The sequence below is a fragment of the Lissotriton vulgaris genome, chromosome 10 (assembly GCF_964263255.1).
Source record: "Lissotriton vulgaris chromosome 10, aLisVul1.2, whole genome shotgun sequence".
Classification (NCBI taxonomy): domain Eukaryota; kingdom Metazoa; phylum Chordata; class Amphibia; order Caudata; family Salamandridae; genus Lissotriton; species Lissotriton vulgaris.
Genome location: NC_141698.1, coordinates 773028147 through 773046048, shown reverse-complemented (window position 1 = coordinate 773046048; position 17902 = coordinate 773028147). Strand labels below are relative to the sequence as shown.

Below are 17902 nucleotides of genomic sequence, written 5' to 3'. Positions count from 1 at the left end.
CCGAAGTGGAATCCGTCTGGGTGCTCGTGCAGGCGGCAGAGGGGAAACGGAGCGCCTAGCTTGATAAGGGCCCTGAAAATAAATCAAAATTCCAAAGCATCCTCAAAGAAGAAAAATCTTCTTCGAGAGGACGGCGCCACCAAGGCAATAGGAACACAGATGCCGGAGAATCCCAAGGAGAGACAACAGCCTCTGATCCGGACCCGGCAGGCTACAGTCTCAATAGCTGAGATGCTCACAAAAGCCGGTAAGGAAAAGGTGGCAGAGGTAGCTGGGGGTATGCCCGAATTGGCCGAACAAACTTTGGTTGAGACTGAGACACCTCAGGCACCCCAGGATGCGTGCAGCGTGACTGTTAATTTGGAAAATGCTGCTAATTTGGAAAATGCTGCTACCAAAGTCGAAGTGTCGACGCAGGGCAAAGCTGAGGCGCCTGAGGGGTCAAAGGAAGGAGGGGGGTTCGGCGTCCTCACTGAAGATCAAGCAGAGGCTGCAGGGGCAACATCCGACCCTCTAAAACAGGCACAGGCACAAGTACAAGCTCAGAGCTCTATAGATGGTATTGAGGTTGGTGGAAAGGAGCCTGTGCCGTCGGACCAGGGAGAGCTTGGCGAGGTTATTGGAGTCGGAGCAGGGGAAGCGGCTCAAAGCGAAGCCTTCTTCTCAGCCTCTGTTGGCTTGGATTGGTCTGAGGAGTAGGGGGATCGTGACTGCAACTCCCTGGGGGACTCTGAGAGCAAACCTGAGACGGAACACCCTGCAACTGCATTGAAAACTTCAGCAGCTGCAGTGGAGGACCTGAGAGACCCCCGATGTGAGCTGAGCTGGGATCACTCTGCCTCTCTGTCCGCACAGGACAGCCTGGGCATTGAAAAAGCACAAATGTCCCTATTAGAGACAATCCATCAGGAGATCATAGCCCATAGAGAAGAGACATGCAAAGAAAATCGTAAATCGCAAGCAGCTATGAGGAAAATGAGGGGCGTGGTTAGGAAATTGTCTAAGGCCTGTATTAATCCCGGGGACAGAGTATCAAATCTGGAGGACAGGATTGTCTCAACTGAAGCAGAGGTGGAGGTGGCTGTGGCCAAGGTTAATGCACAAAGCTCTCAGGTTGTAGACATCCAATGGAAGCTCGAGGAGATGGAGAACAGGCTCCGCAGAAACAACCTGAGAGTTCTGGGAATCCCGAAGGGATCAGAAGGGTCCGACATTAGGTCATTCATGATAAAACTTTTCGAACAGGCTTTTCCCAAACTAAAGGGCTGGAACTGGTCTAACGAGCTGCAGAGAGTTCATCGCACCCCCTTCATGGTCAAAAAGAGTATGAAAGAAGGGGACAAACCCAGGGTGATCTTGATCTTTTTAGGAAATTTTATTCTGCGACAGGCTATTTTTGATTTAGCAAGACCTAATGCTAAACGAGGTTGTAGGGGTTTTCATTTCTCCCACACGACGGTAGAAAGACGCTGGTGCTTAAGAAGCCTGATTAAACCCTTTCAGGACAAAAAGATGCAGGCATTTCTAATAAACCCTGCGCAGCTGAAGATTATCAATGAAGGGAGGGCAATGTTTTTCTCATCTGAGATCAAAGCAAAGGAATATTTGGATTCCATAGGAAGCTAAGATGACTGCTAAGATGACTGTTGCCCTAAAGACGAAGGAATGGGTTGCTGGCTTTCGGTTGTTGCTGAATTTAGTGTTTTGACTTTTTGTAGATCTGTAACTTTTCGAGCTCCAAATGTTTGTTAATTGTTTGGTGAAGTGATATGGTAGCTCTCACCGCATACACCGCGGTCCATCACACGCTCAGACCAGGTCTGAGCGCCTCACAGAGTAGGGTGGTTGGGGGGTGGCGGGCTGGGGTTGGGTTGGTTTGGGGGTTGGGTGGTTGGGGGGTGGGATGGGGGGAGGGGTGGGGGCGGGTGGAAAATAAGGAAAGAAGGGAATGGTGAAATATGGAAAGAGGACAAAAAGAGCAAATGAATGCAAAAGAAATATCCGATCAGTTTCTCGCTGTAGGAGATCATGCTCAATTAGATGTCGAACATTAGAATTTGTACAATGAATGTGGGCGGTCTAAATGATTGGAAGAAAAGACAAAGATTAGAATATGTGGTGAAGTATAATAGAATAGACGTTTTCTGTCTCCAGGAAACCCATCTCCCCTGGGCTAAGAGAAATCTACTATTTTTGAAAGGATTTGAACTGGTGGCATGCTCAACTCAATCGTCAACTGTTAGGGGAGTTGCCATACTAGCAAGAACCGCCCTAGGAAAGGCCAGGAAAGTAAGAATGGATAGTAATGGTAGATGGGTAATTGCCGAAATGGATCTAGGTTTTACAATTTTTGTTATTTACGGCTCGAATGATGATGATCCCGAAATTTTTGACTACTTAGAAGTAGAGTTGGCTGGGTGGCCTACCCCCTTAGTAGTTACAGGAGATTTAAACATTTCATTTGACTGGGGTAATGGAATACTTTACGTAGGACGGAAACCCAGAGTTTTTAGATCAGTCCAGGCTCTTATCAGTTCGCATGGGCTGTTGGATGTTTGGCGAACTAAAGAACCCCAGAATCCTGGTTACGCATATTTCTCAAACCCTGCTCTGAAGTATTCAAAACTAGATTACCTTTTTATTTCCTCTTCAGATATAGAGAAGGTGGAGATCATTAAACTCTCAAGAGTGATCTCAGACCACAACCCGTTGTTTCTTATGTATGATCTGAGAAGAGTGGAGAGGTCAAAGTCTTTTTGAACATTTGAAAGGAGATTGTTGGCAGACAATAGGTTTGTAGATCATTTGAATAAATGGGTGGGAGAATATTTTGCAGAAAATAGGTTTAGTACATCACGGAATGGGGTATGGGAGGCTTTTAAAGCCGCTTTAAGGGGAGAGACGATTAGCTGTTCACCCAGACTTAGAAGAGAGGATAGGGTTGAGGTAGAGAAACTTATGGGCAAGCTCTCTACTGTGGAAGAACAGCATATCAGAGACATTGCCTCCGGTGAAGATGGTAAGGAAAGCCAAAATGTTTTGGTGGCTGTTAAAGCGGCCTTGCAGAAGGAAGTAACACAAAGGGCAATAAGGGATTTTCAAGCTTCCAGGGCAAAAATATACGAAACAGGAGAGCAAGCTGGTAGAGCCCTTGCCCTTCGGCTAAGGCAGGAAAAATCTAAAAATCATATTGCCTGCATTGAGGAAGATGGAAATACTTATACGGAAATTAAGGAAGTTTTGAGGGTGTTTGAGAATTTTTATAAAGAACTGTATGATGTGGGAAAGACTGAGAACAACCAGGGGCAGAAGTACCCAGATAACAGTCCTTGTCTGAATGGGGTAACTAGAGCGGACCTTGATAAAGATATATCATATGCCGAGGTCCTGACTGCACTATGGGAGCTAGCGCCAGGAACAGCCGCTCGCCCAGACGGGATCCCCCTGGAAGTGTACAAAGCATTGGAATGTGAGATTGTTCCAATGTTGGTCGACCTATTTAATGGGATTGTATACTCAGGGGTTGTACCTGATTCGTGGAAGGAAACTAACATTATAATCTTTCACAAGAAGGGGAAACCAGCAGAGAAACCAGGATCCTATTGGCCAATATCCTTGATAAACACTGACACAAAGCTTTATTCAAAGATCTGGGCCAAGCGGTTGGGCAGGATCATTGGCGATCTCGTCTCCCCGTGGCAGTATGGGGTTGTCCCAGGACGGGGCACAACAGACCATACATGTAGAGCTATAACCCTTTTTGATGCCCAGGCTGCCACGGGGGGGAGATCGCCATGATCCTGCTAGACGCAAAGAAAGCGTTCAATTGCGTTGATTGGGGCTTTCTCTGGGGGATATTGGCAGGAAGAGGTTTTGGGGAGAAAGCCATCAGAGCGCTCAAAGCCATGTATGTGGACCCGACTGCGAGAGTTACGGTTATGGGGGAAAAGTCGGATACATTTTCTATAAACAGAGGGACGCGCCAGAGCTGCCCCTGCTCCCCTATCCTTTTCTCTTTATATATTGATCCCCTCATCCAGAAAATATTAGAGAACCCAAATATTCCCCCAGTGATTTTTAATGGACGTATTAATAAGCTACTAGCGTATGCTGATGACCTGGCTATACTTACAACGAACCCCAGCAGACATTACCGGTTCTGGTACAGATGGCGAAGGTTTTTGGTCTGGGTTCTGGGTACCTCCTAAATGAATTTAAAACTCAAATAATCGGTTCAAAAAATATTGTGAAATCTGATTCTAGATTTGTGGACTCAGCGGTTTATTTAGGGGTAAAAATTAATGCATCAGTTGAAAGAATAGTAGAAGAGAACTACCTCCCCATAATCAAATCTATCGAGGCAGAATTGAAAAGAATAGGGGCTAGATGTAGGTAAAATAGATTTACCGATTTTTAATTACCGAATTTTACCGATTCGGTAATTAAAAATCGATAAATCTAAGGGGTGGGTATGTAGGTATTCCAGATGTGCTGGAATACCGAATCAGAAGAATTCGGTATTTACCGATTCGGTAAATACCGAATCGGTAATGCCCATTCATTCCCATGGGCTTTGAAGCCCATAGAAATGAATGGGCATTACCGATTCGGTATTTACCGAATTGGTAAATACCGAATTTCACAAGGGTGCAGGGGGTGTCACTTTGACACCCTCTGGCACCCCAAAAATAGGCATGTGCGCAATGTGGCACACAGACATGCCCTAAGGGCATGTCTGTCTGTCACATGGCTAGGTGTGCAAGCACACATGTGCATGCACACCTGAATTCGGTATTTTAACACCCAATTGGATTGGGTGGTAAAATACCGAATTTGTAGGGCCTTTGGGACTCAGAAGAGTCCCACCTACATCTGGGAATTACCGAATCGGTAAAAATACCGATTTGGTATTTTACAGATTCTGTAAATTTACAGAATCGGTAAATTTACAGAATCTGTAAAATAAGGCCCCCTACATCTCAAGATGCCAAATACCGGTCGGAAACGGCCGAATTCGGCCGTTTCCCGACCGGTATTTGCCACCTACATCGGGCCCTAGATGTATTGCATCTTTCTTTGGTTGGCAGGGTCAATGCTCTAAAAATGGTAATGTTTCCCAGGGCTATTCCCCTTCTTATAGACAATAAAATAATGAATAAGATGGAGTCCGTCTTTATAAAGTTTATATGGCAATACAGCAAGATTAGACGTTCTACTAGCTTTATGTCACTGCCAAGGGAAAGGGGTGGTATGGCACTCCCGAATCTCAGATTATACCATTGGTCCTGCCTCCTAATTCAAATCTTGTTTCAAATTGATGCTAGACCTGTTGGGGAAACTCAAACTCTGGGATCCAGGGACCACCCCCAATCTATGAAATGTTGCTGGGGAGGAATGCTACCGGTCTTTTGCTCTGTGAAGTCGAACATAGGTTTTATAAAAAGGCACGCTATAAGACTTTATATGGGGCCTGGTCTGTTTGGAAAACTATTCTGAAACATTTTAAAGCCCCAAAAGTAAATTCCTATCTTCATCTGGCAAACTCATGTTTGTTACCACAATTGAGGTTGGATAGGAATCTTCAGGATAGGAAGCGAATAGGGGTTAAGACCATTGAAAATGTTATGGAGGGGGATAAGATCATAGGGTTCGTGGACTTGCAAAAACTGTTTGGCATCCCAGCTACTCATTGGTTCCTATTTGAACAAATTGCCCGTACTTTAAGGGGCCTGAGACCTAAACTAAAGCCCAAAGTAAATATTCTTGTTGTTGAGGCCTTGGTTAGAGGGTGTAGAAAGATTAAAGTAATTTATAACCACCTGGTAGAGAGGATTCAGGATGATATCGGGAAAATGGAAAGTGTCTGGGCCATTAAACTGGGCAACCCCAATGTCGATTTAGACCTTGCTCTTGATTTGAATAAAAAGCTTTTTCGGGCTTCTAATCTACGGGCCCAGCATTATAAAACAGTCTTTATTCTGTACCACACTCCGGCCAAATTATTTGCATGGGGTGTTAGGTCTGATGATTGTTGCCCCAGATGTAACTCACCTCAAGCAGACTTAGTACATATGTTTGTCACATGTGATAGGCTGGACTCACTTAAGGATGAGATAATGAAATTCTGGGAGGGGCTGCTAGGTCACAAGATCGATCTATCCCCTACGCTGGTATTAATGGGTACAGACTCAAAACTGGTTCTGGAAGAGGATGAGGCAGCACTGGTTTGTATGTCAGTAGCTGTGCTGCGAATACTGATTTCAGCTGGTTGGAAAGATGTAATTGCACCCTCCTTTCAGATGTGGCTCTCGAGACTCCTGGGTATTCACAATATTGAGTCCTGTTTATATGAACTCAAAGGAGTTAAAAAGCGGGAGATGGGAAGACGCCTCTGGGCTCCCGTTTTGAAATGGAGGGAGGCCAGAACCAGAATATGACCCGAAGTCAGTATTTTTTATCTGTATATAATTCCTGCTAATGAATTTTAATCCCACATCATGAATTGTACATCTGTTTATATTTATCTTGAATATTATATCTTCGCCATCTTATTTTTGTACCAAATTTGAATGCTCTATCTGTGTTTATTTAATTGTATAATCTTTGTATTGCACTTTAACCCTCAATAAAAAATAAAAAAAAATAAAAAAGAGGCGGATAAACTATAACAGAGTTATAGAACATTTATACAGAGCACAGTAACAACATACATTGCCTAGTCTCTGCATGTAATACAGCAATATTGTGTATAAATATATATCTTTCCGATAAACTTTAAAATGTTCTGTCTGTCTGATCCCGTCCTCTTTCAAATATTGATGTCATGCTTTCTATGATGTAAAAGAGGACCCCAGTGCACCTGAGAATTCAACATTTGAAATTCACACTATGGAAGTACCAACTAACAGGCTGCCAATAATTTGTGGCAAAAATGTTTCATGCCTTTTCATCCAAATCACTTTCGAAGTCTGTTTTTCACAAATGTTGCCTGTTGGGGAGAAACAAAAATAACAGAAATTATTTTGCACAGTTGTTATTGCTGGTACTTAACTGTACTTTTAACATCCTGTGGGCCCGATTCATAAAGGCAATCTGAGACAAAAGTCTAACTTTACGACTTTTTGGTTTTCACAGAGGTAATTTATGAGTCGTATCCTTACATCTGCAGTCGGGCTGGAATCTGCGGCATGACCCGTACTCTCCACACCCGGCCCGTACTCTCCGGCACTACAGTCAACACAAAGGAGAGCACCCCTCTCCCCTCAGTGTTGACTGTAGTCTTGACATTGCAGTCAACACTGAGGGGAGCGCAAATTGTGGACTGCATGTACCATGTTGCAAAGGAGTACATTTTTCTGGGATATGATACAGTGTCCGGCCACACCCTTTTCCCTGCCCAAACTCATTTTCATGACCTCCTCTACCATTTATCACACATTCCTTTTCTGTAAAATTGCATTCTGGTCCTTTGATTACACTTCATCCAGCCCAAGTCGGAGAGTACGGCCCGAGCCAGAGAGTATGGACTGGATGTGGAGAGTATGGCTCAAGCTGGAGATTCTGGCCTGGCTGCGGACATAAAGAAACGACTCGTAAATGACCTCAGTGAATACCAAAAGTCATAAAGTTAGACTTTTGTCTCAAATTGCCTTTGTCAATCAGGCCCAATGTTGGTATAGCAGTAGGCATTGTGTGATTTCAACTATAATACTTTATTACATTAGTAGAAAGATGCCCTTCTCATATTGCCATAAAGTTGTAGAAATGATACGTTGCAGTGTCGCTGACCATTACTAGACTTCTCAACAGATGCTGCAATGACGATAGTCCTGCCAGCAAGTCCTATTATCATCAAACCTGTAAAGGTTTAGGACACTTACAGGATACAAACCCATAAAGCCCCATAATTCTTTCATTACCATACCTTTATCTCTTCTGCCTCCAATTCCACTAAAGAAGTCTTTAACATCACTGTATTGCCCTGGTTGCAGTTTTCAGTGCACCCCTCCTTAGTAGGATCTCTGCAATCATTTCTCAGAATGTTTGTCTTCATTAATGGATAGCATCTGTTCTTCTCTTTGCCACAGCTGACGTTGTGGCAGTGGAACTTCTCTTTTGTTCTTTGTTGATTTCCTTCCTCTTATCACACCTTTTGCCTTCTTAAAGCCTAACTGTAATAACATCTCTCCCCTCTACTTGCCAAGTAACCCAGGACTTCTTCTCTTGGTGACTAGACGATCCGCAGCCCTCCGGCCTTCCTGACCGCTCCTTCAACTCTGGTCTTGGGTAAAAATGAAGAGTCCTCCATCAGTCCGGTGTACAAGCTGCAGTTTCCCAGTTGCCCACAGGTCACCTGAGCCTGTGCAGCTCCATCCGGCGATGGGCGGGGCTGGAGCTGGATGGTGCTGTTGCAGAAGCCGCTTCTCCCTTTTCTTGCCTCGGGCGGCCTGAAAAGGTGTTAGTGCTGTTAGGCAACGTCGGCTAATCCTGACACACCCGCTCAGCTGTGGAGAGGCCGCACATTCCTTACTCGATGTCGAAAACCTCACTGCACTGCATGGCGGGCGGCACCTCAGTCGCGGCCCGCATTCGCCGAGGCTGGGGGGAGCAACAGAGATTCTTCCTCATGAGGAGCCCGGGACGAGTTTGCAGAAGCTGGCGCTAGGCAGCAGAAGGAAAGGGGGCACCAGGCTGTTTTGCAAATGACAGCATGAAAGCACCAGGGTGGTGCAATTCAGAGTGCAAGCACCACAACTGGGTAACACAGAATGCAAGCACCAGAACGCCCTCCAATGAAAGTAAAATCATGCAGAAGGAAGCTTTTCCAGAAATAAGCACCAGGATTGTGAAAAGTAAGATGAAAGCGCACTGAGTTTGTGAAACAAAGTAGAAGCCCCAGGGCTCTTGAAAAATAGAGCTCACACACCAGAACCTTCTCAAAGCAAAGGGAAAGCACGCAGAAGGAAGACTTTGATGTCCCAGAGTCTTCCACAACAGGAGGCCAGCACACACAGGCCCTTGGAGAGTTCTTCAGAAGCAGGATACCACAACAGGGCAAAAAGAGTCAGTCCTTTCTCCACCACAGACAGAAGCAGCAACTGCAGGCCAACCCTCCCCTCACACAAAAAAGGCAGCGCTTCTCACACAGTTCTTCCTCTCTTCTTCTTGGCCTGGTCCTCTTGTTTTTTGGAGTAATTTAAAGTCTTGGGGGTTTAGGCCCAATACTTATAACCCATTTTCTCATTTCTCATTTTCTAAGTCTAAACTAGTTCTTTCCTCCCTGGTCTAGCATGACCACAGGGGGTGGTGACAGCATTGTAAAAAGGAGACACAGCCTATTCAGGTGGTAGCAAAAACTCCTCCCACCACTCTAAATTCAGAACAGGTCTATTCAGCCCAGCGATGAGTCATCCAGGCAAGGCAGGCAACACCTCAATCCTCCTCATACTGTCTAGAGTGAATGAACATCCCCAGCTCCTGTCACTCCAAAAGGAGAGGCTAAATACACAAACAGTCAGAGGCACACAGAATGGTCAAATAAGAAAATGCCCACTTTCTTGAAGTGCCATTTTCAAGCACACAATTACATAAAAAACGTTAATAAACGGTATGTTAGTAAATTATAAGTTCAGAGAGTCTAGACTTTATTTCTCAATCTTGTCCCAATTGAAAGTTACACATATAAAAATGTTACAGTGCAGCTCCAATGATAGCCTATGGGACAGACATCCTTTCAATATTGAAAAACGAAATACCCAGTTTTTCACTATCGGGATATGTAAAACACACCAGTACATGTCCTACCTTTCACATATACTGCACCCTGCCCATGGGGGTAACTTAGGCCTACCTAAGGGGTGTATTGCATTAAGGAAAGGGAAAGTTAGTGCCTGGCAAGTGGGTGCACTTGCCAGGTCAACATGGCTTTTTAAAACCACGCTCGCAGACACTACAATGATAGATCTGAGACACAAGTTCCAGGGCTAATCATCTGGGTGGCACAACCAGTGCTGTAGGCCCACTAGTAGCATTGAATTTACAAGCCCTGTCACAAACTGTGCACTTTCCTAGGGACTTACAAGTAAATCGCATATACCAATCATGGATTAACCAATCAGAATCGCAATTTACACAGAGAACATATAACCTTTAGCACTGATGAGAAGTGGTAAAGTACCCTGAGTCCTACAGCGAAGGAAAACAGGGTCAGAAAAGTAGGAGACAAAAGGCAAAATGTTTGGGAATAAACCTGCAAAAAATGCCAGGTCTAACACAGGACCTCTCTTTTCCCTGAACCAGGGCTCCCTTTCCTGGACTTAAGATAATCAGGTACATTTTCTACCCTGATTTTTGCTAATATGGGAGACCTCAAATAAATGAGAGAGCGGCTCTGTATTCACCAAAAAGGGAATGGAGCACTAAATTACTAAACGTAAGAACAGAGTTTTTCCCTTTTGGTAGTAAATTATCAAGTCACACCTTTTATACCAAAGTCAGCTCCAACCAATATTGGAACCTATCACATTCATACATGTAACATTTGCAAAGGAAAAAAGAATTTATAACAAGTATGTTATTCCATAATGGCCTATTTTATTATAAAATTGAATATAACACATTCTACACAATATCCATTAAATACATAGTTAAAAAGACACCACACATTACATGATTGAAAGTCTGAACAAATCTATTAGAGAAGATCAATAAGAGATAAATTCATCTGTCTTAAAGGTGTTACTCAAGATATCATGTGGTACAACAAGAGGCCGGATTTAATGACCAGTGCTCTCACTGATGTTGACCCTTCCTGATTTAACTGTTGTCAATGCGTCGACGCGTTTCGGTGGTTCAGTCGGTCTACACCCACCTTCTTCAGGACCAATATAATTAACTTCTCCTTAATACAGCATCACCTGTGTAACTACACGGTGGTCAGGAGTTTAGTCTGGTTGTCAGATGCTTGCATTTGATAATGACAGTTACACTCTTGAGCTGTTTCTCTGCATCAAGAATTAAAGCTTGCTTAATTTATTATGGAACTCGCAGCATCATAATTCCATGCCTTGCAAAATATGCAGTCCTGGGTTAGGGATCTTCAATCTCCTTTGCTTATATTCCTCAATGTCACAACCTTGCTTCTTAATGTGGCCTCAATTGCTTCTTTAAAATCTTAATGGTGTTTTCGGTTATGCCGTCCCCTGGTAGTATGGAGCTCGTGGATAATCAGTCCAACGGCGCTCTTCCTCAGGGACTTCTCTTCCGGTGCGTATGTTACACAGCACGTTCCGGAAAAATAGAAAAAAAAGTACATTTCCTACCTTTCACATATACTGCACCCTGCCTATGGGGGTAACTTAGGCTTACCTAAGGGGTGTATTGCATTAAGGAAAGGGAACGTCAGTGCCTGGCAAGTGGGTGCACTTGCCAGGTCAACATGGCTTTTTAAAACCACGCTCGCAGACACTACAATGATAGATCTGAGACACAAGTTCCAGGGCTAATCATCTGGGTGGCACAACCAGTGCTGCAGGCCCACTAGTAGCATTGAATTTACAAGCCCTGTCATACACTGTGCACTTTACTAGGGACTTACAAGTAAGTCGCATATACCAATCATGGATTAACCAATCAGAATCGCAATTTACACAGAGAACATATGACCTTTAGCACTGATGAGAAGTGGTAAAGTACCCAGAGTCCTACAGCGAAGGAAAACAGGGTCAGAAAAATAGGAGACAAAAGGCAAAACGTTTGGGAATAAACCTGCAAAAAATGCCAGGTCTAACACAGGACATCTCCTTTCCCTGAACCAGGGCCCCCTTTCCTGGACTTAAGATAATCAGGTACATTTTCTACCCTGATTTGTGCTAATATGAGAGAGCCTTTAGTACGCCAAGAGCTAATTCAAGCGAAATTTCAGCTTTAGGAACTGAGTTATCCAGGGACACCTATTTCTCCTAGAGCTAACTGAGCAATCAATATCAAGAGTCTACTCTCTATCTCTGCCACAGGTTACATTGGGTATTCCCCTTTATGCATCCATCTTTTATGTGTGGAACATCAGAGGCAAACCTTCACATGTATATCCTTTTCAGGTTCATCACCAAGAAACATATCTCATCATTGAGCAGAAGAACCAATTGTTCAGGGATAGGGCCGTTTGTTAATCAATGACAAGTATGGCGCATCACTGAACATCATTGAGGGTTCAAGCACTGAGCATAAGGACTCATCAAATCAAGAATGGCACAAGAATGGCACAACACTGAGCAGCATTATCAATCACTGACAATTAAAAGGGCCTATCATTTAGCAGCAGGCTCTACCATCAGTCAGAAAAGCAGCTTGTTGCATCTGCCCAACCCCCTTCTTTGTTGCATCCCCCATACATGCTACTTTTTTTCTTTTCATTTACCAGTACTACTCAGAACGGCAAACAAAAAGACAAACAGTCCTTCCCTTATATTGCAGGTGCATGCCTGCTCATTGTGCTCACCTACAAAATGGCCTGGCTGCATGCAGCGTAAGTTTGTTTTTCTTTTTTAAAAGCCATGCTGCACAACATCGAGGTTGCTGTACAGCATAGATACTTCACACACCTCTTGTGCTAAATTCATGACCTGACAATTGCAAATATTTTCTGTCAGAAGCAGTTGAATCTACCACCAACTCTTGTCCAAAAGACTCTTTCAAAATTGTTTCCAAGTTCAGGGCATGGCTGATGACCAGCACTAGATTTCTGCAAGCACAGCTAAATGTGCAGTCCAGTTGTAGGAAAGAGAGGTCCAGAGTACAGGTCCTGACCAGATACCAGACATTGTACTAAATACATGCTAGCAATGTCTGCAGGCTTTGTCTAGTGGGCTATTGGGATGGAGATGCTCAATGTAGTGTTTGAACATATCCTAGGCCGCCTACAAAGAGGTGACTAAACAGAGTTGAAATCCAAGCCATGCATCTTAAAACCTGGGGGGGTATAGAAGCGCTAAGCTTGAGATAAATGCAGTGATGTGATATGTGATGTCACCAACAATGTCATTGGCAGTGTAATTTCTGATGTCATCCGCTACATAGAGTATGAGGTCATGAGCAGTACGTGGCAGTAATGAAACGTAATGCATAGCTACCTAACTTTTTTTGCCACAGAAACTATATCTTGATAATTTGGATCTGTCCCTGTGAATATTGTCAGACTGTTATGAGCACTACATTAATTAAACCTTAATTAAAGTTTTTTCAGTGAATTTTAAATATTTTCCTAATTGATGAATCCAGGCCCGCAGCCAAGAGCCACTATCTGCCTTCAGCCATAGTCAGTAGCTCAGGATTAAGGCCTTAGGTCATGCCCTGCATTCAGTTCTACTTCCCCAGAGACCACTAAGCAAGGATTATGATCTTTTTTTACACATCATTGGTTTCAGTGGACACATACCTACATGTCATTGAAATCACTGTTTTGCTCCACTTTTATATTCTAGAGTTATCATTATAGTAAAATAGCAGCAGTGCAATAATCATAGTCATTGGGATATGGTGAGTTGAGGGGTGTGAAAACAATCCAGCCTTTACCAAGGGATTGAATCCTATGGCAGCCCACCATTATTTGCAAACCTCCACACTTGTACACAACCTTCCTAAACCATACCCAGGGGATTAGTGAGAAATGCAACCCGTTTAGCCTCTGGCCTGTCTTGGTGGCTTTGGATTAAGCTCATTGTCCTTAATTTACCTACCAGCTTGCACCAAGGGTTGATCTGTTCCTTTCATTGCACTAACCCCTGCTCCTCCTTAGCCCCAACCCTCTTTCTACTCCCCCAATATGTGGCAAAACATCAATACAAAGTGGCAAAGTTAATGCTTAATGAGTGGCACAGATACCCATAGTTCATTCACTGCCCTGCCAGGCAACCTACAGAGAGCGTCCTGTGACAGTGAAAGGGCAGGATGACAGCATCCAAGCCTGCTGATGCCACTGTGTCAACAGGGGGCTTCAATGCTTCCCATGATTTCAATTTCAAGAGCCTTGCCAGAACATGAAGAAACAAAATGTCTTTGAGCTTTCTACTCCATTCTCCTCTCTCCATCTTCATGGTGGAAGAGGACTGACCGAGCAGCTGACAGCTGTTCTGCTCAGCCAAAGTACACAAGGAGAAACTCTACCTAAACCGATTTAAAGTATGCTATATGTCATATGTTTTATTGACCACTCTGGCTTGACCATCAACATAAATATTCATGTCATTCAACACAGTGTAGTCATTGCTTAATTTATTATTTTTTTACTTTACAATACAAATATATTAGTACATTCATAAATACATATCACAGTTAAATAATTTTTGGGGAAACCTCAGATCCCATTGCACAACTTCCACTCAACAACATGCAATAGCCATCAGACTCAAACATTCTCACGCAAAACCACACATACATACATCACATATATACCAAGAAAGCATAATATGCACCATGACCCCTTACAATGTATACCAGTGCAAAATAAAGATTTTTTCTCAACTAAAGAATACAATAAACCTCAACTTTGTTTTACAATTAATTTGACATCATTGCAAAAGAACCTTCAGAGTTAATGTAATTAGACAAACATGTTTTCACACTTTTCAACATAATTCATCAGTTTTCAAACAAGTAAACCAGGTTTCTTCATGGAAGGAACTAATTAATAGTGCCGACGCGCGTTACGGTGAAAAACCCTTTCTTTTGGGTATCACCTTCTTCAGGGCGCATAAGGTGTATATTCGACAGAAAAGGCAATGGGAACTGTCGAGAACAAAATATGGATTATACTATTTCTTCACTGTAAATACATAATTATTACAAGTATAATAATCATAACTTAGATTCAATTAGTATAGTAAATTAAATACTTTAAAAAGCAATGGTCAAGCGTTCTGTTCAACCTCTGCAACAGTTGGAACTGCTCAGTTGGTCTAACTTAGCCCACAGAGCAGACAGCAGTTTCACTGACAGCATAGACTGCACTATAGCTTAGGAACATTGAGAATCTTTGTTGCTTAGAGACCAGATCCTCATCCTTTGTAGAGACACTGAAGTTCATTACAGCCAAGGACCATTGATGTTCCATCTCCACGTCTTTCAAGACAAGCACCAGGCCCCTGGTTCTTACTGTATCTCTTATAATAGGGCTCAACCCCATGCTTTCTACCACCCTGCTCAGGTAAATATGATATTTACTTGTTCTTTCCCATCAATTTACTGCCTGCCATCTCACACTAGCACCTCTGAGGTTTTGTTTGCTAAACTCTTATCTTCAGAATTGATGCCAATAAATCTTATCCTTTGCTGATGAACTGATTTATCAACTGCCACTCCCTCAGGACCTAACAATTAGTTTGGCTCCGAACTTGCCTCATTTGGCTTCCCTTTTTTTTTTTATTTCATTAATCTAGCTATATATTAAAAGGGGATGTCAATAACTGGCTAGATGATCCTATTAAATGTTCCCTGTTGCATGACTCCTTAAGTTACACAATTAGTTATTTCCCTACCTCTTCTGCCAGTCATCATTTAGATGCTGTATTTTCTTTCTAAAAGGAACTCATAGTTTACACCCGGTTATATATACATGGACCCACCATTATTGTGTCAAATTTACATTCACATTGACCACCTCACAGAAACGTTTGCTTAACTCTTCCATTCAAAATTCTTATTGATCTTGGTATAAAGTTACTCCTACAAAATGTCAGGGCACTTTTTCCAAATGTTGTACCTGTATAACATGGGGTAATGACCTTGGTTTGAAAATCCAGTACTATTTCCGTTATTCCTTCAGCTTTCCTCCCTTAATAAATTTGACCTGGTCCAACAAATCAGTCCTCAGTGAACCACTCTATCAGCCACTGTGGTATACTAAACCTCACCTATACCTCATCTCTAAAAGGATACAGCTCTCTTATCAGAAACAGATGCTCCACTTACTGTGCGTCTAAAATAAAGGGAAGTATCAAGAGGTTTGCGGACAAGATACTCTATCACAAAGGTGGGGGATATCCTATCCTCCATTTTACAAGTGTGATATGTTATAAAGCACTTGAGATACAACAGATGGACATCCACCAAGTTTGTGACACAGTATCTAGTCCACCACACTTTAAATCAGCACACAATACTTTGTGTGAATTATTAAGAATCATCGAGGCCTTGGAAGAACTGATGCTCTTTCAACCAAAATTAAGCCTTTTCGAGATCTCTGTAACTCACTATCTCGATTCGTCTTGGATACAATTGTGAAAATCTGCTCAACATTTGATCAGGATTCTTTCTCCAAACTGCAAAATAATTTCAAGAGTAATACTACTAGACTCTTAACAGAGTTGTTATGTTTATCACTGCATAGCACTCAAGTGTGTTCTTGTCTGTTAAACTGGGTTCCCCTTTGGACCCATACCCATGCCCTATTACAGCCCTGTAAGCTGTAGCATATTTGATATGGTGTCCCATCTCATTGCAGACTCATGAAATGCATTTTTTTGTTTCCTCAACAATTCCTCCCTTCTTACAAAACCTGTCACTGATCCCCAAGCTCGCAGTAATGTTTGCCCTATACCCAACCTGCCTTTTCAGACAAAAATTGGCGAAACAGGGGTTAATCATCATCTGTCAGTTATTTTTTTCCAACAGAGCTGTAACTTGCCCTATTCTGTGCAGTGTTGCAGCTTAAGAACAGCAATGCATGGAAAGCGTTCTTTCAAAAAAATGGCTTATTTAAACTATTTTGTTATTTAGGGGCAAAATGTCCTACTAGTCAACAAATACATCAAATGAACCATATTGGTTGTTGGATACAGCTCCCTTACGAGTACTGTTGTACGACTAGTAGTCACAAGAGCACTGGAGAGCTGTGGTTACATGAAGCAGACATGACCAGCGCAAGCACTATTGATGACCAATGTCTTTGATTGGATACTTGTAGTATCTAGTGGTTTGTTTACCATTGGTCAATGGCACTAATCACAATTCACTTCCCCGAATGGACTCAGAAGAATCTCGAGCAAACTGTTTATTTATTCATGTACCATGATGCATTCCCATTTCAAAGATGTTGCCATGGTGTTCAAATACAAATGTACCCTCTACCCTTTGGCAAACTAGTTAGTGGCATTGGGGGTACGCCCTAGCTATACCATCTCTCTGAGTGCATACTTACATTATATGACTATGCTGTGAATTGATGGCCACCAAAGTAATTCCACATCATTGACAAAGGTTATAAGTATCACGGTGTCACAGGCAGTTGGTGAATTAGGATTAAGGATTAACACGTGGTGCAGACCAAGAAGACAGGCATAACTAAAAAGGTGATTTGTAAAATAAGTACTATTCCAGTAGCTTTCAGAGACTATTCCAGATTTACCAACTTGAAACTGTAGAATATTAACATTTTGATACATCCTATTACTGTCAAGAGCTGTGGTGATACGAGGGTGCTCTACTTGCTGGCCACTTCTGCATAAAAATCCAATTTGCAACCAAAAGGTGTTTGGGATCTTTGCATTTCATTGTCAGATTATGTGATAGGTACTGAAGAATAGACAAGAGTGGGCATGGATGAGACTACTGAGAAAGACAGGTGGTGCAACAGTTTATTCATCAGCGATTCCGTTGATGGTGAATCTGTGGTGGCCCATCACATTGGAACCCCTAGTTCATCGTATTTTCTGACAATACGCACTACGCACATTTGGAGACCTCCTTCCCGGGGGTCATGTGTTCTCCCAAACGGAGGACCCACGTTTCCAAGATGCCCCTTACATAGATCATTTTGTCCTAGCTAGGCTTCAAGCAGCCCTCAGGGGCAGGATGTCAACATACCCACTAGAACCGGACAACTTTTCACCACTTAAACTGCTCTACA

General features: G+C 42.9%; 1 protein-coding gene across 1 annotated transcript in view; it reads left to right on the top strand.

Moving 5' to 3' along the window:
- The window catches only part of SPMIP4 (sperm microtubule inner protein 4), a 189163-nt gene that overhangs the window by 125914 nt on the left and 45347 nt on the right, over positions 1-17902 (top strand). The gene's annotated exons all lie outside the window — the stretch shown is intronic.